This window comes from Saccopteryx bilineata, chromosome 1 (assembly GCF_036850765.1).
Source record: "Saccopteryx bilineata isolate mSacBil1 chromosome 1, mSacBil1_pri_phased_curated, whole genome shotgun sequence".
In the NCBI taxonomy this organism is placed as follows: Eukaryota; Metazoa; Chordata; class Mammalia; order Chiroptera; family Emballonuridae; genus Saccopteryx; species Saccopteryx bilineata.
In genome coordinates this window covers 244,583,537-244,604,545 of record NC_089490.1, presented here as the reverse complement: position 1 = coordinate 244,604,545, position 21,009 = coordinate 244,583,537, and the positions used below count along the sequence as shown (strand labels likewise).

At 42.4% G+C, this 21,009-nt stretch overlaps 1 protein-coding gene across 4 annotated transcripts in view; it reads left to right on the top strand.

Annotated features, from left to right (window-relative positions):
* Nucleotides 1–21,009, top strand: part of DAB2 (DAB adaptor protein 2) — a 184,319-nt gene that overhangs the window by 120,596 nt on the left and 42,714 nt on the right. The window contains exon 1 of one of the 4 annotated variants that reach the window (XM_066240195.1): nucleotides 6,794–7,069. The exons of 2 other annotated variants lie outside the window; for them this stretch is intronic. The gene's annotated coding sequence lies outside the window, so the exon portion shown is untranslated. Of the gene's footprint in view, nucleotides 1–6,793; nucleotides 7,070–21,009 lie in introns of those variants that run through there. One more of the 4 variants, XM_066240175.1, reaches the window with a different exon arrangement.

Sequence of the window (21,009 nt, the reverse complement as noted above, 5' to 3'; positions counted from 1 at the left end):
GAGCGATATAATTACGGTTGGGCCATGATTGCACAAGCAATATGTTATGGTCATTCCAGAAGAGTTGAATAGTAGTTCTATCTCTGTCTCTACCTTTGTAAACAAAAGTAAATCAAAGTTTCTTAACCTTTAGAAAAAAGAATACTTGCTCTAACCTGTTTGACAATAATGTTATGAGGACAAATATCAGATTGTACAAAAGACCAATCAGATAAAATTTTCAGATAAAAACTGTTAAGAAGGATCTAGCTACACACCCATATTGCAATGGAATTTAACTGTGTTTTATATTATGTTATGGTCCTTTGAGAATCCACTGAAATCTATGGCATGCTCCTCAGAAAATGCATATAAGCATGAATACACACATATACATGGGCTTAAAAATAATTGGAAAGTTCAATTACCCTGCACTTCAGACATATTTTCTCTCTATTCTCTAATTAAGAAACAATTTTGAGTCTGAGCATTAAATGAGTTCAGCAAATTATATTCCTCCTTCATTCTCAAGCGGCTATTCTAGTTTAGGACTGAGGCTATTAAGCCTGCTGAGAAACCCAAGCATAGCACATGGCCATAATTGGGGCAGAGCAGAAATTTATTGAATTGAGCATCTCTGGGTGAAAAAGCACCTTTCTCAGCAATAGCAACAAATCTTCAAATTAAAAAAGGTTGGTCTTTAGAGCTCATTTTCTTATTTCTGGCCTCCTCCACTGAAATCTCCCCATTTCAGCAGAAATTCATTCATTTTTCTTTGGCAGGATAAAATTGATCTATTAAAGCAATTCTTACTAATAGCCTAGAAAACCAGGGTCTGGTACTATGCCACATAAGGGGTCAACCTTAGGAAAGTGCACTACAACCAAAGCAGTGTTGTTATTTGAACATATAAATTACTAATGATGGAGTTTCTGGTGCTCGTGGTGGAAATAACCTGAGACCAGGACATCTTTCTAATAATAATGACTTTTTTGCATAATTTTACATAATTTATAATATTTATATAGTCTCAAATTTCCCAAAGTCCTCCAAAATGGGAGGGGGAAACCAGGAATGCCTATTTTACAGAAATTGAGTCATTGAGAGATTAGGTGGTTTGCCTTCAATCTCCCAGTTAAGTAAGAGGTGGAGCCAGGACTTTAACCTGGATCTGATCCTAAATTCCATTTTTCTTTGCAATATCATTATGGCAATGATGTATGTAATACACAGTTTTAATTTTCCAATGGCCCCTTTGAAGCCAAGTGTAGTATGACTTCAGGGGTAGATAGTAGAGGGTTGTCCCAGGAGCTGGAAGTCCTATAATCATCTCTCTTTCTGGGGAACCTTAAATTGTGTGCAGGTTGGAACTGATAATTGCCTCTACCTGGGGAGGTGATCTGTCACTGGTCTTTTTGGTGCCACCACCAGAGCCAGGACCCTGAGGCTGCAGAGTCAAAGGGAGAGAGAAAGGCCAGTGTCTAAAACCATGACGCTTGCCTCCTCCCTCCTAACTGTGTGGTTCTTCCTCTCCACACAGTTCTCATCGCTGCTCAGGGAACAAAATGAGTGTCCTCTTGACTGCAGGAAAACATACTGTTTCTCAAAATGTGGTCCCCAAGACCACAGCGTCGGACTGTCTTGGAAGTGCCGCTTAAAAACATGAATTCTGGGCCCTTCATGCCACCCCCACCAACCTACACCCACATGTTTCCAGTCCAGGACTTGGGCTGGGCCCAGGAATTAGCCCTGTAGCAAGCTCCCAGGATGTTTGTTGTGAACATTAAAGTTTAAGAACTATTGCTCTAGAGCAGTGGTTCTCAACGTGTGCACCAGGGCACACTGGTGTACCCTAGAAGATTTCCAGGTGCGCCCTATGGTATTCCAGAGAAATATGTGCCTGTTGGGGACCAAAAATCCAACAGGGTTTTTGGAGTTTAGATTTTTGAGGGATAGAGGTATGGGGAATTGACTGTAAACTGACAGTCTGCCCAACCCCCCATCTCACTTGCCTGATTAGGTTGCAAAAAGCTGTTAAACGTGGTGCTGGATTGTTTACACTACCCCCCATGTTCCCCAGAAAGACTGGAGGCAAGTTTCTTCTATCCTTAGTTTGGTGTATGGTGGGGGTTTTCTGCACTCAACACAACTGAGAGTAAAAGGAGAGGAATTCTTCGATGTATTGACAAGGAAATGAGAGTTTGCCTTTCAAATATATGCCCAAACATTGAAGAAATCACTAGGACACATCAGGTTCATGTTTCTCATAAACACAAGAATTTAAAAATTTAACACATTTGCGCCGGGACCTGCCGAATTTACTAAATCTTACTAAGAATGTATCTATATATATAAAAAATAACTCTTTTGTCATTTCTTTTATTTTTTTAACCTCTCTTTTTTATGAATTCTAAAAAGTATAACTCAAAAAATGTAACAAAAATGTTTTTTATTTCAGAATAAATTTAATTTTGTCGTATTTTGTTTAATTACCATAAAAGCACACTTGGACTTTATATTTTTTCTTTAATATTTGACTTAATTATTATAACATATTTCTCAGAAGTTTGTATATAGTGCATCTACAATTACTTGTATGATTTTAAATGCTCCCGACTTCAAAAAGTTTGAGAACCACTGCTCTACAGACTGACTTAGAACACAAGAACACTAATGAATACTCACTCCCCCCCCCACCCATTGATTTGAGAGAGAATGAGAGAAAAGAGAAGGGAGAGAGAGAGAGAAGCATCAACTTATTGTTCCACTTAGTTGTTGAGTTTAGTTGTGCATTTATTTGCTGCTTCTCATGTGTGTCTTAACCAGGGATGGAATCTGTGACTTCAGCTTGTGAGACCATGCTCTATCCACTAAGCCACCCAGCCAGGACCAAATCCTCACTTTTGAACAACCTTTAGTAAAATGGGTCAATGAAAGCTATTTTATGGGATTTCTTTGACAAATCTTCTCTCTCCTTATCTTAAAATCATTTGGAACATTTAAAAATTATGCAAACTTGTGCATATGTCATTTCACTTAGATATATAAATGTGACATATAGCTGCATACAAGTTAGCTTAACTTCCCTTCCCTTTCTGCACAGAGCTCACTTCCTTTCTCTCCCCTGTCTACTCTGATCTGCATTGGGTCCCCCATGATCTATATTACAATCCAGGCTCTAGTCTCCCTTATAATGATATGTACAGATGTACACAAACACATGAACTCAAACTTATATGGATAGGTGTTGCTTTCATATTACTAGAATAGAAGCATAGTTTACATTTTTTCTCTATCCTGCTTTTCTCACTCAACAATACCCAATAAAAATTCTTCCACTTAATGAGGTCAAACTCCAATTTATTCTTTTAAATGATTGCATATGATTTCACTGTACTGAGGAATCATAACTTATTCAATCACTCGCCTATTGACAAACATCATTTGTTTCCAGGTTTCCACTGCTATGGAATAATGCAGTAATGAACATCTGTGCATTTTATACATATGTTTATTTCTAGGGTATAGATTCTTATACACAGGATAGAGAACTCCATATGCAGGCTAAAATAATAAATAATGCTAATATTTTTCAGATTACAGTACATGTATTTTTATTTTTCATAATTCTTTCCAACTTACTTTCCAAATAAGATGACATTTTAACCAGTAATTCATATAAGTATTCTTTTTCAACTTTATACTTCTCATTATAAAAATTTATGTTGTTAAAATATGTATTTGGTTATATAACTGTATCATATTGAATGGTTCAGTGTTCTTCACTTTACAACATTCCAACTTTTCAAGTGCCATTTGAGTTTTACTAATATTTCATATCACAAGCAAATAATAAGCATTGAGCTCTGAGGTGCAATACCGGTGTAACCAAGAACACAGACAAAAGCAACCTACAAACCAAAACAAGCACAGGCTGTCTTCAGCTACACTACCCTCCAAATATATTCAATTTTAGCTAGATACATAGATACAGAGATAGATACACAGATAGGGGAAAGCCTCCAATACTTGCCCTGCCTTGCCAACAGCCAAATCTGACAGGGCCAGTTTCTCTGCATCTATCAATGTGCAGGACTTGTCAAGGTCAAAGAACATTTTATGAGAACAATAGCTATTTTATTCATTTTGTATGACACTGCAGAGTGGGGACGGGGGGGGGGTGACATTGCTACGTCCACAGACTTCAACCAGTCCTCATTCGATTTAATATCTAGTAGTGTTCAGTGAGGCATCAAGCTGCACAGTTTACCTATGGCCAAGTCCAAAGTGCCATGTGTAGCTCATGGGAAATGACAGGGTTAAAAATGGCTGTTTAAGAGGGACAAGAGCAGTAGGGAGACAGGTCGCAGAAGGTCTGGAGAAGGGAGCAAGAAAGCATTATGTCTGGGAGGTAAAGGGGGAAAAATAGCTTAATTATGGAAGAAAAGACACACACATAGGATAGTTCACACAGGCAAAGTTGCTGTGGAAGCACATTCCAGAAAAATCTTAAGAGATTACTTTAATAATAAACCATGCATTCTTCAGCAAGCCATCACGGGATTAACTACCCCTTTCCTAGGCTGGGAATGCAGCCGTTGGTTTTGGTTTTTTTCCCTTCTCCCTCACAGCAGGTTTTGTGCACGGGGGAGAGTCGTGCAAGGACCAGAGTTTTAAGTATTGCATTGAATTTTTATCGCCTTTGTTTTCTAAACATTCACTTCAGTTGTGATAGGAAAAGATCACAGGTGGGTTTGGCTGATTATCCAGCTGTAAGGATGTTCATTGTAGACCTACGGAGAAGTGAACAACTTCGATGGAACAGGAGATGGTGTCCAGGCAGGGATAAGAGGGTTAAAATGGTTTTCTTTCTTTTTTTTTTCCCCCTCATATGAGCAGGATACTGAAGGACTGCCAGAAACAATATCAGCGCCTTAGAGAATAAAAATACACTTCAAATAGAGTTCTCCACTGCGGACTCTTGAGATTCCTGTGTGAGATGACAGAGATGTCCATTTGAAGCTGTTGGTTTGTGTGAGCTCGCTGCTCATAAATGAACGGTTTTCATCAAAGCCTTCTCTTGAAACTGCAGCTCATTGCAGATGAAATCATTTTCTTCCTCTGGCTTCCTTTCCATTTGGTGGGGTAGAGCAAACATAAGCTAACGTTTCTCAGTAAGAGTTTTCTGATTGGAAAACTAGGTTGGGGGTGGTGGTGGTCACTTCTGAGTTGAGAAAGCATTGAAGGCTGAGGGTTAATAGAGACCCGTTTGTGTCTTGGTTTTTAGCTGTCGAAGCCTTTATCTGCCTGAGGTCAGCTGTCATTTCTTCAGCTACTTAGCCTAAGAAGTGAAGCCATTCCTCTGAATAGTAAGGTGCCCTGTCCTAAAATGTACTAGAATCAAAGTCCTTTGCACAGATGTTGTGAATACCACCCTAAGACTAAAGTTTGTATACCTCTTGTTATTCACACAAAGTCTTTCTTTTTCTTCTTAATAATGGCAAACTACCTCAGAGGATTACTGACTACTCTCAGCAAAACCCTCCTTATCCTGACAGCCCCAGGAGTGAGGGTGTGACACAGGTGGCAGAAACAACAAAATCCAGGAGAGGCGGTATTCTCATTGTCACCAGGCTGGGCGCTCTATGCCTCTGGCACCCTGGTTCTTCCAAGTCTGACCTACGTGAGAGCAGGGCTGCCACTCACATAGAGCTGCCCCAAATTACACAGTGGCTTTGCAGTCAGGGCCAGGATTGGACCACAAAATACATCCTTGGTGTCCCATGAGCCTTATTTGAACCCCATTTCCAGAGGTAAAATGCAAACCCACACTGTTTGTTGCTTACTCTGTCAAATCAATAACCCCTTCCCACCCAACTCACATTTAATATGCACTGTCTCCAACTTAAAACAAGGAAATATGGGGAGGGGGGGATGGAATGGACATAGACATGCTTTTCACCAGAATAATCTCACCATTCTTAAAAAGCGCCAGGGCTTCTGGGGGATGTTTTGCAAGTGTCCATGATTTTAAAATATGAAGACAATGAATTCCCAGTTTGTTAAGGCTCACTAAGGTACGCCTCTGCTGCTCGGCCCTGTGCGTCAACATTTTCAAATCCTTTATTTCTCACATTCCCAACTTCTCATAGAAGTATCGGAAATGCTATGGAAATTTGTACAGATCAAGTCATGTTACATGTCTGCAACATAGATTGTTCATACTCTGCAAGAGAAGCCAGTATGTTATCAGTTTATATCAGATATATAGCTTATTTAGACAGGCTTTATCAACATGAACATTGTTGTTTATGTCAATTTCATAGAAAGAGTACTGCTTGAATACCTGTATATACAGGGTTATGTTTCATACATAAATACAGCAAGTTTTACATATATACGCGCGCAAATCCCCCACCACTTTAAGTTCACCCCCATCTGTGATGGAAGAGGCTCCGATTCCTTGGAAGGAGGCAATCACAGGAACGGCAGATATGAGCCGGGAGCTGCCTCCAGCCAGGGGAGTCGAGAGTGAGGGCAGCCCTTTGTTCCCGGAGACCCGACGGGCTGAGATGACTCGCTGTGCCACATCACTCCAAGCGGCGGCCCGGGAAGGAGTCGGCGGGACGAAAGTCGGGGTCCCCCCGCCCCCCCGCCCCCCGCGGAGTTTCCCCTTCCTGTCCTCATTTGCACCCTGCCGGCTCCCGCGGCCCGGCCCGGGGCCCCCTCCCGCCCTCCGGGGCCGCCGCGGGGCTCGCTGCGATCGCCCCCCGCTGGCGGGGCCCGCGCGCCGAGCGCAGCCGGGTCCTGTGCGAGGCTGCGGCTCGAGTTAATAAACAGTTAAGTTTGGAAGACTCAGCAGACACGTTGAGGGGGAGTTACCGAGCCCAGGCAGCAAAAACATCCCGGCGCATTCCTGGGGAGTCCTCAGCTGCCAGCATCTGATTACAACCATATCTCGCCGGGAGTGGCCGCGCGGCGGAGGCTCCCGGGCCGGCGGCTATTTAAGCGCGGCCGCGGCGGGCTGCGCGGTGCCTGGAGGCTCGGCGCGAGCGGGTCATGCTGGCTTCGCAAGGGCACTAGCTAGCCTGTGAGTAGCTTCCCAGCCCCTCTCCCCTCTGGCTCCATTTTTCTGCGACCTCCTTCCCTCCCTTGCTTGTTCCCTCCTTCGGGGTGCAGACGGGGGGCCGCCGGGGCATCTCGGAAACGGGGCGCTGCGCTCGGGGAGCCAGCGCCGCGCGGCCTGACATCCCAGGAATGCGCCCGTGGAATGCCTTTACCTCTGGGGTCGCACTCCAGATGTCCAGCTTGTGACATTTCACAAGCGCTCCCTTTCGTGTGTGTGCGTGTGTGTGCACGCTTGTTTAAAGGCTCTGCGGGCAGCCTGGGCAGGGACTCCGGGGTGGCTGCGGACCGCCTCGTTCACTCCTCCAAGGGTGTTTATTTTTTGCCGTGTGACAAAGACTGGGGACCTGGTGTGTGCCCACGGAGAAGCATTTTCCTGGTGTGGATGACAACCAGTGGCATTAGAATGTGAACTTTGTCTTACACCCGGTTAAGAAAGTATCTACCCAAGAGACCGAACCAACTTGTTTGAAATCCACGGCGCCCAGAGCGGTGCAAGGCTGTTTGCCTGCTCGCTGGAAGCCGGCTGGAAAGCCCAAGTGAGATTCCAGACTAGGGGAAAAATGAATGGGTTAAAAGCCTTGCAGCCCCAGTCCGCATAGCGGTTTCGCAGCATAGAGCTGACTCTGTTACTTGTTTCTGCCAGCCTTTCTTTTCGACTTAATTCTTAGCCTGAAATTCGGGTCCCCAGTCGGTTTCAGCAGGGAGCTGCTGGAGTACGAAGGGAAATTTAACTGGATTAAAAATACTTCAAGAATCTGGATGTTATCTCCACCCCAGCCACCCCCCACCTTTTCCTCTTTCTCTCCAGTTTGTATTTGGAAGGAAGAGAGGCTCCGGGTAAAGTGAGCAGAGCAGAAATAGGCTTCCAGACACATGGAAAGACTTAAACATTACGGAGGGCGACTTCATGAATAGTAAATGTTGTTATTGCACTATAAAGAGACTTAATGAAAGAATTTCTGGCCCTAATCAGGCAGAGCAGGGGAGTGGGGAGGAGACACAGAAGGAACTTAAACAGAAAGAATGGCTGGGGAGAGCTGGCAGTTACAGAAATGCCCTTAGGACATCTGATAAGGCTCTTGGAATGGCTTTGATGGGATGTGTGATTGACCTCCCTTGTCGGCCAGAGGTTGGCTCCCCACAGCATCTACTGGCTGTTGGAGAGGGTGGAACTAGCTGAGATGGGAGAGCACCGCAGCCACCAAATGGCTTGTCTCCATGCTCTGTGACATCTCCATGCTTGTCTCCTACACCAGCAGCCAGACCTTGATTAGGCTGCTCTTCTCTGGGCCTAGTACCCACCCACCCTAGGTTCTGTGTGTCCCTCACTGGAGGCAGATAAGCCTCAATGACACTGTAAGAAAGTTTATTGACTTGAGAATTCAGGAGTATTTGGAATTGAGGTCTCCTTAGTTTCTGGGGAAGGACCTTTTTGATAAAGTGCAGGGTATGCGGCAGTAATCAGTGCCACATGATACGACACAGAGTGTGGGCTATGGACAGTCTTGAGAAAGCACAAAGGAGACCTAGTAGCATTTTCCAATGTGTATTTCTCAGCCAAATTGCTTCTTATAAATTCTTCATCAGTTTCCTCCTAAAACAGATTAGGTTATTTTTCCTGTTGTTCTTGAACAACTTAACTTCTCCCTTTTCTTCCCACTGCCATCTCTATCCCTTCTTATCTGATAACTGCCTAGAAACCAGTTCTTCCTAAGCTGTGCCCTCCTACATTTTAATGTATGACCAGAAGGAGTAGATGGTAAGGAACTTTTCCTGACTTGAAACTGTGACACATACATTGTTGCCATCCCCGTGATCTTGGACACAGTTGATCTTCACTTGCAGATCTAGGGGAGAGAAGGCAGCATGTGCTTGTTAAAAGCCTTGCCTAATTTCTTTTTTTTTTTTTTAAGATTTTATTTATTCATTATAGAGAGGAGAGAGAGAGAGGGAGAGAAGGGGGGAGGAGCAGAAAGCATCAACTCCCATATGTGCCTTGACCAGGCAAGCCCAGGGTTTTGAACCGGCGACCTCAGCGTTTCAGGTTGACACTTTATCTACTGCGCCACCACAGGTCAGGCAGCCTTGCTTAATTTCTTAAAGACAACCCAGAGTCTGCATTTCCATGCAAGACTTTGTATAGTTTTAGATTCAATTAGAAGTCCAAATTCTTATGCATTGAGTCTATTTGTTGCCTTGCTTAAAAGTTTGAATGGATTTTAGTTACATCGTTTGGGTGGAAGGAAAGTGCTTTTAAGACACTTGTTGCTATGAAGGTGGTACAGGGACCTCTGGAAGCTGCTGATCAGCTGGATAGAGGTGGCATTTATGGGCCTCCTTGACCGTGCCTCGATTACCTGGAGATTAAGAGAGTAGGAGAGCACACACCTAGCTGACTGGCTCTGGGCTGGAGGAAGCTTTGTGGAGACAGGTTCCTGGTGGGCCAGCAAGTGCGATACCACTGCTCCCCACCCCCACCCCATCCCCTGCATCCACACACATATGTCCCGAAGCCTAAGCCTGCTACCACCAATATGGTTTTTTTTATTAATTTTAATGGGGTGACATTAATAAATCAGGGTACATATGTTCAGAGAAAACATCTTCAGGTTATTTTGACATTTAATTATGGTGCATACCCATCACCCAAAGTCAAATTGTCTTCTGTCACCTTCTATCTAGTTTTCTTTGTGCTCTCCCCTCCCCCCTCTCCCTCCCTCTCCTCCCTCCCCTTCCCCTCACCAATATGTTTTTTACCTGGGTAGTTTTGAAGGCTTCATGTATTTCTCTTCCTCAGTCTCTTGTGACTTAAGGGTTTAATCCATGCTCTTCTTAAAGACAAAGTTAAGATGGTGAACTCCTGGAGAAGGCTGCTGCAGACTGGGCTTCCCAGGGTGTACAGTGGCCCACCTGGTCCTCAGAGCATGCCTCCCTGGGTAAGAGGCCTGGGCGCAGACCGGTTGGGGAGGTTTCAATAACTGACTCAGCATGTTGGGTTCCTACTCTCCAAACAGAGCCAACCTGGCCACATGAAACACCTCAGTAACAGGACATGGTCTTTTAAAATTCGCCCTTGGTGCTGCCATGTAATTCTCAAATTGAAGCATGCCACTGAAATCACATTTAGAGGACATAGCTGTAGCCTCAGGTATGTGTGTTCAAGGGAAACTTCACTCATGGGGGCATTTCCTGACTCGACCGATTGTGTGAATCAGAAGGGAAGCAGCTCATCAAGTCTCCTCTTTAAAAAAACATGCTGATTTCTGAAGCGGGAAGCCAGCGATGTTGATTTGAGCATGGGCCCACAGGGCTGGCCTGGCCAGGTCTCCTTCTACCTCGCTTGACTGGGGAGCAGTTGAGAGTGTGAGCCCTGGAGTCCCATTGCCTCTCGCGGACTTCGTTGATATCCCAGCTACACCTCTGCTGCTTAGCTGACTTTAGGCCAATTGCGTAACCTCTCTGTAATTAGGTTTCTTTATCAGGAGAACGTTATTGTACCTGCCCTTAGCTTTGTTGGGAAGACTTCATTTAACATGCTTAACATACTTTATTCTATCTAACTCAGGAATTATATTGTGTTTTGGTTTTGCCCCTTGAATAACTAGATTATGTAATCTTTGTGAGAACTGAGGACAGAATGGAGAATTTTTTTTTGTCATCAAAATTGAACACCGTTTGTCTACCTGAAAGATGTTAATCATTCAAGCACTTAATATGAACAAAGCCAGCGTGTTTGCTGTGCTCACGCTAGAACAGACAGGGAGTTACTCTCTGTTCTCTCCCTGGAAGCCTGAGTTGGGTCTGGTGTCATTGAAGCCTGCCCCACCCCCCTCTGAGACTCCCTGCAGAGAGGGGGGCAGCCCTTCCCCCTGAAGTCAGCATTCTAGTAGAAGGAAGTGGGAAGGGAGGGACCATCCGTACTAAACTGAGTGACTAGGCTAGAAATAAAATGTCTTCTGGGTGCAGGCGGCCCCGTATGATGATTGCCCACTTAGCTGGGCATGTTGCCATGGTTATTCCCCTTCCTGAATCCTTCTCTTACCTTGGAAGGAAGCCTGGCACTCTAGGGTAAGCAAAATCTGAACAAATTGCTTCCTGGCCTAAAAATGGAAGTTATTTTTTTTTATTAAATGAGGTAGAATCTTCTCTCTACCCACCTCATCCTTTTCCTCTCCTTCTAAACTTATTTGGATCCTACTACTTAATTTTCTAACTCTTAACTAATTGTTACATCATCAAGAAAACAAAATATTAAGGCTTATGCAATTTCAGGAACATAAAAGCTATTGCCTCAGTATAGAAGCAACCTGGCAATTTTTGTCTGCTGTCACAACGTACAACTTATGGCAACGTGAACTGCTTTAAACTGGTAACAACTCTGAGTGAGCCGGGAAGGGGGAGTGTTCACCTGCAGGGAAGTTGCCAGGAAGCAGAGTGCACAAGGGTTGTCACTTAGATTTTTAGGTACCCACAGAGTAAAGGGATCAGGTAGCATAGAGAATAACAGACCTGGAAAATCAGGGTTTGATGCCCTGTACAACCAGAAGCTGGGGTGAGGGATATGTGGTGAAGGGTTTTTTTCCGGGTAAGAAGCTACCCCGTTTCTCCCTAGCAATGTGATGCGAAGGATTACAGGATAATAGACTTAGGTCTTTATGTGACAGACAAACTGCCAGTAAATTCTCACTTACTAATCAAATTAATTCAGTCTTCAACTTTGGAACTTGGTTGGCGTGGCGTGGATTTCACCAGCTCCAGAGAACTCGTCTGAGACAGTGGTTCTCAGAGTGTGGTCCCTGGGCGAACGATAACTTGGGAACTTGTTAAACATGCAAATTCTTGGTTCCCATCCCAGAACTACTGACCCAGACTCTAGCAATAGGGTCCATCCAACTGTCTATTTCAGCAAGCATAACGCCTGGTCTAAGAGTAACTTTCATAATTCAGTTGTTTTATAATTTAGTTGTTCAGTGGGAAGCATAACAAAGTATCTGAATGCCTACAGATATGGAAATAATAAAGCAAAAGCACTTAAATATAGCTCCGTTCAACTGAATCTTGGGATGCAGCAAGACGAAACAAAACACAGACCTTGACATTTTTCCTGCTACCTCAACTATTGCTTTCTCGATCCTAGGGAAACCAAAGTACTCCTTAGTTTTATATTACTACCTCTCTTCCAAAGCCTTTCCCCTCCTCTGGGGTTTTTAAAGAGCATAATTGATCTCTATTTATTAAAAGACTGTCCCAGTTACTTCTTAAAAAAAAATATTCCAGTAAACTAGATCATTACCCTTGAACCAGATGGTTTTCTCTAACCTATAAAACTTTTTATTTTGTTTTTCATGCCATGCCCAGAGTGCAGATGAAGGCCTTTCCATTATGGTAAATGAATCGACAGCACTTGGTTTTTATAGAGTTTTATGGTTTATGAAGTAATGTTCCATTCTCCCATTTGACTTTCACTTTAAATAACTTAAGGTAGAAACGATGTCTCCCTTCTTTTACTCCTAGTAACATCAGTCGATATCAGTTTGCCCAGGGTCATATCTGAAGCGATAGAGCCAGAATGCAAGCATGAGTCTTTCCGATTTGAATCTTGGTGTTTAGCTGAATATTTACTAAGTTGCTGTTATGTGAAGTATGTGCTCGGTTGGCAATGGAGAAATTTCCAGTGAGTGGAAATTGGGATGAAAGTCTACTTCCTGTGGAGCCGAGAATGTGGAATAAAAGCCTGCCATTCCCTGGCAGTGCTGCTCAATGTCTCTGACCCGTAGTTGCCTCATCCACCTTGCAAAACAGTCCGAAGAATGACTGATGTTAATCAGAAACCGATGCTTAGCCAAGATCACATCTCAGACCTGAAAAAACAAGGATGTCATCTAGAAGCGGAGAACTGGAAGCTTGGCTTTGAGGAGGCAGCATAAGTTAGGGGTGAGAAGTATGGGCTCCGAACTACTAATGACTGTTTACAGCCCAGCTTTGCCATTTAAGATAAGAGGTGTAACTCTTGAGTTTTGTTTTTTTCCATCAGTAAAATGAGTGACCTCGAACTTCAAATGAACGATGAAGCCTTGAAAAATACTTCTGTGCTGCTGCTTCAGAAATGTACCTGTTCTAGAATGACTGGTCTCTGTGTAACAGCTAAGCTGCTCTTAACAAGCGCTCTTGTTCTCATTGCTTGTGAGCTTTAGGCAAGCTAAAATCTAGAGATGACTATAGTCAAGCAGACAATTAGACAACTATCCTTCTTACATATCTTGAAGTTATTAAATATAAGGGTCAAGCAGAAAAATGCAGCAATGCTTTATAGCAGGGGTCCCCAAACTACAGCCTGGGGGCCACATGCGGCCCCCTGAGGCCATTTATCCGGCCCTCGCTGCACTTCCGGAAGGGGCACCTCTTTCATTAGTGGTCAATGAAAGGAGCACATTGACCATCTCATTAGCCAAAAGCAGGCCCATAGTTCCCATTGAAATACTGGTCAGTTTGTTGATTTAAATTTACTTGTTCTTTATTTTAAATATTGTATTTGTTCCCATTTTGTTTTTTTACTTTAAAATAAGATATGTGCCGTGTGCATAGGGATTTGTTCATAGTTTTTTTTATAGTCCGGCCCTCCAACGGTCTGAGGAACAGTGAACTGGCCCCCTGTGTAAAAAGTTTGGGGACGCCTGCTTTATAGCTTGATGCAGGCACACAAATATTAGCTCTTAAATCTCATCTGGGCAGGATGGTGGAGTCCTCCTGAGGTCTAGAGTTAATCTACACCCAAATGACTAGAAAGTGAAGAATAACTTTACTAAATATCACCATATTAGAGCAGCTGCCCTCATTGTTCTAAACATTTCACCCAAATAACCTAATTTATTTTTCATATTTTAAGTGTCTTCCTAGGGCAAGGGTTGGGAACCTATGGATCGTGAGCCAGATGTGGCTTTTTTGATGGCTGTATCTGGCTTGCAGACAAATCTTTAATTAAAAAAAATAATAACGGGCCCTGGCCAGTTGGCTCAGTGGTAGAGCGTCGGCCTGGCGTGCAGAAGTCCTGGGTTCGATTCCCGGCCAGGGCACACAGGAGAAGCGCCCATCTGCTTCTCCACCCCCACCCCTCTCCTTCCTCTCTGTCTCTCTCTTCCCCTCCCACAGCCAAGGCTCCATTGGAGCAAAGATGGCCCGGGCGCTGGGGATGGCTCCTTGGCCTCTGCCCCAGGCGCTAGAGTGGCTCTGGTCTCAACAGAGCGACACCCCCTGAGGGGCAGAGCGTCACCCCTGGTGGGCAGAGCGTCGCCCCCTGGTGGGCGTGCCGGGTGGATCCCGGTCGGGCGCATGCGGGAGTCTGACTGTCTCCCCGTTTCCAGCTTCAGAAAAATACAAAAATAATAATAATAATAATAATATTAAAAATATGAACATTCTCGCCTGACCAGGTGGTAGAGCAGTGGATAGAGTTTCGGACTGGGATGCGGAGGACCCAGGTTCGAGACCCCGAGGTCACCAGCTTGAGCGCCCACTAATCTGATTTGAGCAGAAGCTCACCAGCTTGGACCCAAGGTCACTGGCTTGAGCAAGGGGTTACTCAGTCTGCTGTAGCCCCACGGTCAAGGCACATGTAAGAAAGCAATCAATGAACAACTAAGGTGTCCCAACGAAAAACTAATGATTGATGCTTCTCATCTCTCTCCGTTCCTGTCTGTCTGTCCCTGTCTATCCCTCTCTCTGACTCTCTGTCTCTGTAAAAAAATATATATATAATATATATATGTATATATATATTTTATATATATAACATATATATAAAACATTCTCATGTATTACAATCCATTCATTTCCTACTGCTCATGTTCATGGTGGCGGGTGGCTGGAGCCAATCACAGCCGTCCTCCAGGACAACATCAAATTTTTATTGGATAATGCATAATGTACACGGATCGTTGTATGGCTCTCACGGAATTACATTTTAAAATAAATATGTGGCATTCATGGCTCTCCCAGACAAAAAGGTTCCCGACCCCTGTCCTAGGGGTTCAAGACCTGTTCTAATCTGTAATATGTAATACAGATGCAAAAGTACTTTTTTGCTTCCATTAAGTGCAAAACAGAAATAAGCCAAATGTGTTTAAACCTTTGTTTCAGGGCTGGTACACTCATATGAAGAATGCTGAACCAGTTTGGTTTTGGGGCATAGTGTTGAGATAAGAAACATGTAATTGACCTCCAGGTTAGAGGATCAGAAGTCAGAATGCTACACATAGTAGGTGCTCAAATACCTGTCCTTTAAAGGAAAGTCTCAGTTGTGAATTAGTTACATCAGCATTGAGGGAGTGGATGTATTATTTCTTGTTTTGGGTTTTTTTTAACCTTTGCCTCTAAAGTTAACATCTTAAATGCAACCTCATTTCTGAAGTAGAAAACAAATATGTAACTGATAGAACAGGTTCTTCCATCTTTAGCTGGTTGATAATAAGGAGATTTAATATTGATTTCTGTCTGGAGCAGGGGTCCCCAAACTTTTTACACAGGGGGCCAGTTCACTGTCCCTCAGACCATTGGAGGGCCAGACTATAAAAAAAACTATGAACAAACAGTGTCCTATGCACACTGCACATATCTTATTTTAAAGTAAAAACAACACAAATACAATATTTAAAATAAAGAACAAGTAAATTTAAATCAACAAACTGACCAATATTTCAATGGGAACTATGCTCCTCTCACTGACCACCAATGAAAGAGGTGCCCTTCCAAAAGTGTGGTGGGGGCTGGATAAATGGCCTCAGGGGGCCACATGTGGCCCGCGGGCCGTAGTTTGGGGACCCCTGGAAAGGTTAACTATAACTTAGTCTTTTCAGAAACATACATGTACTTGAATTGAGATGGTAATTTTAGTCAGTGACCAAGCCATCTTCTGAAAGCTATCTTGATGTGTAGATACCTACTTAACTGCCTGGTAACTTGTTCTTTGGGATTTGGCTAAAGTTCTCAATGTTTAGAAGTTTGTTGTAGTTGAAAGTTGGATAGTAACATTTACCTAACACCTGCCGGTGGACACACCCATGTCAACAATAGCTGCCTACAAGAAATTTCAAGAAAATGACAACTACTCAACTATCATATGGTTGCACCTATAATAAAGTAGCAAAGAGAAAGGTCCAGAGGAAAAATGGACAACAGTGTGATAATGTGCATGGCCTTTATTGGAATGATAGAAGTCAGAGAGGAAGGAAAATGCTTTCAGTGGAGAAGCACCTGAGCAAATATGTGTCTAAAGAATTGGAAGTCTGGCTTTGAGGAGGCAACACATATTAGAGATTAGAATCTTGGGCTTTGAACTACAAATGGCTGTGCTCACAAGCAGTTTGGCCAAGAGAAAGTACAGATGGCAGAGAGGTAAAAGGTGATATCGTTCAGAAAGAAGCGGTGGATTGTACTGAGCCTTGGATGTCGGGGTGAGAACTTAGATCTTTATTTGTTAAGCAGTAGATCTCTGTTAAATCAGGAAGCCAGAATGCTGGGTCAGATCAATGAACCAAGCTATATGGGTAGGACGAATATGAGTGGAGATTTCTTAGTAGTTGAAGAAAAACCTGTATTTCATGAAAAGTCAGCAGTCAAAGTAGAGAAAAGTTTGGCTTAACTGAATATTTAGGAGCAAATGAGCAATATGTATCACCCCTAAAGTTTTCCGTGCACTGCTTTTTATCAGACTGCGTGGGGCTTGGAAACGTAGAACAAAGGATTCTCTGGCCTCAAAACTTCCCTGAGTTGGGAGAAGGGTTCAATGTGAAACAGAGGGAAACAATAAGTCACGGAAACTTTAGGAAAATGGTAGGGCTGATGAGAGGTCAGAGAGGATGCCCCTAAGACAACACACCTGGAGTGGACTTTGAATGACAAATTCAAGTAGGTAAAGACAGTAAGTATTACAGGTGTGACAGCATAAGGAGGCAACATGAGAAAGCATGATGTGTGTCCAAAGTAAATGAAAGAAATTAGCTTCTTCAAGAAACAAGTGATTATGTACATACATACATATGCTGATATACTGTGCATCCTAATTATGAAGGACTTTGAATCACAGGTTGACTGTGAATCTTGGAATTGAACACTGATGCCTGGTTCATGTGAATCAGGAAGGCCATGACGTCTGAGGGGGCACTACTACACTAACTCAGCCGTCAGTGTAGGGCAGGTACAACTAGAGCCTCTTACAATTTAGATTCTCATTGAATCTTTTTGAGAAGATGAAGGAAGAATTTATCCCACAAAGATTTTCTTTATCTCAAGTATTCTGAATATATTCAAAAGTACTTCTGCCATGTGTCTAGATAATAATCAAAATAACACTGGTTGGTTAGTTGTGAGGAGCAAGATAATATTGCTTGTTTAGAAACAGGGACTTGGGGTGGCAATGAGGCAGGATTGGAGAGGAATGCTAGAACTAAGAAAAAATTGATGAAGAGGAAGGAAAGGTATGAAAATAAAGGGTAATTGTGGAAAATAGAGGGTCAGAGGTTTGCCAGTTTCGGGAGACATGAACAGTCTGAGATAAAATCTTAGCTTCGTGCTAAGCCACAGAGAAGTCTGCTGTGGATCTTTTAGGTATGTCCATACGCAAAACAACTGCTGTTCTGTGTACAGACAGTGTGTGGAGATACAAATGTTCAGTTTTCTCTGCAAAAACTCTTTAACAGAAACAATGGATGCAACCGTGTCTTGTTTTAGGATTAGGAGTTTTAATTCATCCTGCAGCCAACATTGGTTGAGGGCTTTCTTTTGGGGTGGTAATAAAGTCCATTTTCTCTTGAAGGCTCACATTAACCGAGAGTTAGCTGATAGTCCCTTTCTGAAGCTCTTGTAACTAGCGTGTGCTTCTTAAATAACCAAAGCCACAACAGAGTGTGGACGGATGGCGATTACATTTTCATGCCATCGCTTCATTTAAATCTGCAATTCAGTGGTTTGGCCTGATCTGAGACTGATACTATCATACTTTTAGAAAATTTGGCTGTTAAAAATGCCAAATAACATGTCTGGTTCTAGAATATAGAAGTTTGTGTCATTTCTGAATTGCTTACACTTCTGCAGTGTGAAAACTGAATGCCAAATGAGTGTCGTGTTTCTTTCCGGTGTTTACGAAAACAGTGTTGATTCAGAACTTAGGATTTTAAGATAACTTTACAGGAAACATCACTGGCATTCTTTCATAACCTAGTGATCATAAGATTCTTCCCTCCCCCTGGCTCCATCACCCAGACAGTCTTCCAGATTACAACAGGGTTGTAGGAAACGCCCAAACATCAAATGTACATATCCCCCTTTGAGCGAATGTTTCAAGTAAATGTCAGAATTTTAAAACTGTCTGTTGAGTAGGGTAATTAAACTCTTAAGACAAAATTTGCATCTTTTCATGGTTGGTATTATTAAGAAAGTAATTTATATAAAATTCCTTGAAGTATATATATATAGCAGTAATCTTACTCTTATGAGACATTATTAATGGCAATGAAGCTTTCTACCTTAATCAGACACATGTCCCCTTAAGCACTTAGTTGTAACTATTACTCGCTGTTCTCTCTTCCTTGCCTATTAAGCCCTTGAGAGCCAAGACCATGACTATTTTGTCACTCCATATCCAGTATAAAACAGTGCTCAGCACACAGTAGATGTTCAACAAACAATAACCAGGTGACCGGGTGAATGAATGACTCAAGCTACTCATCTGCAACTTTAATTGTAAATTTTTAGTATAGAGTAAGCAAAATGGGAAACGTCAGCTTGCCTTATCATCTGTTAGTATAAATAAAACAGTTCTGAATCCTTTTTCAGAAAACCTTAAGGTTATTTATAATGAGTAATATCCATATGTTCCTCTAGTTTATATCTGCTCAGGGCCCGAGAAAAGCAGACAAGCTGTTGCTGAAATTCTCCAGATGGTGTGGTCTTTTCAAGTCCTTGGTTTAACGTGTACCAGTGGAGTATCGTCTGAGCTCATACATCCATCTGTCCCGACGGTGTAATCACCTGGCTAATAACAACACTGGTGAACAGTTTTCTACTTGATGTTTCATCCAAGGACAACTCCTTATTGTCCTTCTGTTTCTCCTATTTTAAAGATATTTGCTAAACTGTTTGCTAAAGAACGAATACAAATTGAGAAAATAGATGAAACCTTTGGCTCAACACTAAATAATTAAAGTTATCACTTTGACTTAACACAATTTTTGCCCAAATCAAAGACACCTGTTTTGTAATTTTGCATGGAAAGTTGTATTGTAGGTACAGATGTGATTTCCACTAGGCCTTTTAAAAATGCTTAAATCAGGTTGACAACTTATTACTATCCGCACAGAAGCCAATGGCTCCAAGAACACCAGTCCGGAAACCAGCGTAGATCATACGCTGATCAACTTTCAAAATCCTTGCACCAAAGAGTTTTTTCAAAGCTTACTTAACATTTATTTCCTCATTTACTGTTCATGTTTTAATATATCAACAGCTTTTCTCAATAACTCTGGATCGGTGCGTATCAATTTATGGTGTCTAAGGTGCGATGGTGTCAAAAGCTCACTGTGGGTGGCATTCTCTTATTTCTCAGACATGTTCACTTTGTAGGCTCTCTTAGCCTTGTGATTGCATGAAACAGAACCTAGAGTATCTTCATGATTATATCTTTAGCCCTTTAGACTCTCGATTTATCTGCATTTTAAATATTGCTGACATTTGAACATATCTCTAAAGAATTTTATTTTTCCAATGCAGAAAGGCAGGTGTCTTTCTAAGATCAGTATTCTAACTGTGTACGAAGCAGACACCTGTCTTACCCGCTTCCACCATTCTTAGCCAGCATTTTCTTGGTTCTGATCTTTCCAGTTTTTCAATAGCTATATGAGGAAACATAAAATGGGAAAATGCTATGTAGTCTGCTTCAAGTAAGGAGCTGTAATGATGTGATTATTTTAGTTGATCACTGCCTTTTACAAAAAAACAGTTTGCTTTCAGTGTTTACATTTTAAAATATAATTTAACTTATATAAGTTCTTATGAAACTGACATAATGGAAATTTTACTTTTAGGATGAAATGGACCTTAAAATAAAGGAAGGTTATGAGATGTAATAGGCTTTAGCTTCTTTTAAAACCACCTATTAGGACACTGTTTATTTGAAGTTTGAAGGTCACTAAGCATCATAGCTTGGCAAGATGGGATACCCTTGAATCTGACATTTGAGATTTTTAGACCTTAACCTTTCCATTAAAAGGTTTTGTTTCCAAAAGATTAACCAAGTATTTAAATGAAAAAAACCAGCAGCGTTTAATCATTCAGAGTGGCAAATTGATGCGACTATCATACTACAAAGCTATCTGAGTCTTTGAAGTGGTGGCTCTGTTCTGGGAGTTGTCACCACCCCACCCTCCACACCATTGCTCAAAACCTCAGAATCTTCCCAGTACCATGTAGACAAATAGCGTTTTCAAACCACGCCAATCCACTTTGACCTACCTTTCAACCTTTTCCCCCAGAGTAACCCAGCACGGGTCCTGCATTCTAGCCACGCAGATATAAATATCCTCTAAGCATCAATATCGATTACTCTTGCCCAAATGTATTTTTCTGGGTATAGCACATTTCACCTGTCTGAAGAGCTAGCTTCATTCTCTCTTATGCCTGTTTGGGTCTAACACAGAGAAGAGCTTATGGGTTAGACCTGCATTGCTTTCCAGGGGCTGGCGACCTGTACTTAAGCATCTTCTGTCAACGAGGAATGATAATGCCTTCCCCAAAGGATCCAATGAGAAAATCTTGGCAGTGCACTTGGCCTATAATAAACATTCAATAAATTTAACTTTTAAAAATATAGTGTTCCTTCTGTGTTTCTAAGAAATCTGTTTAAGCCATTCA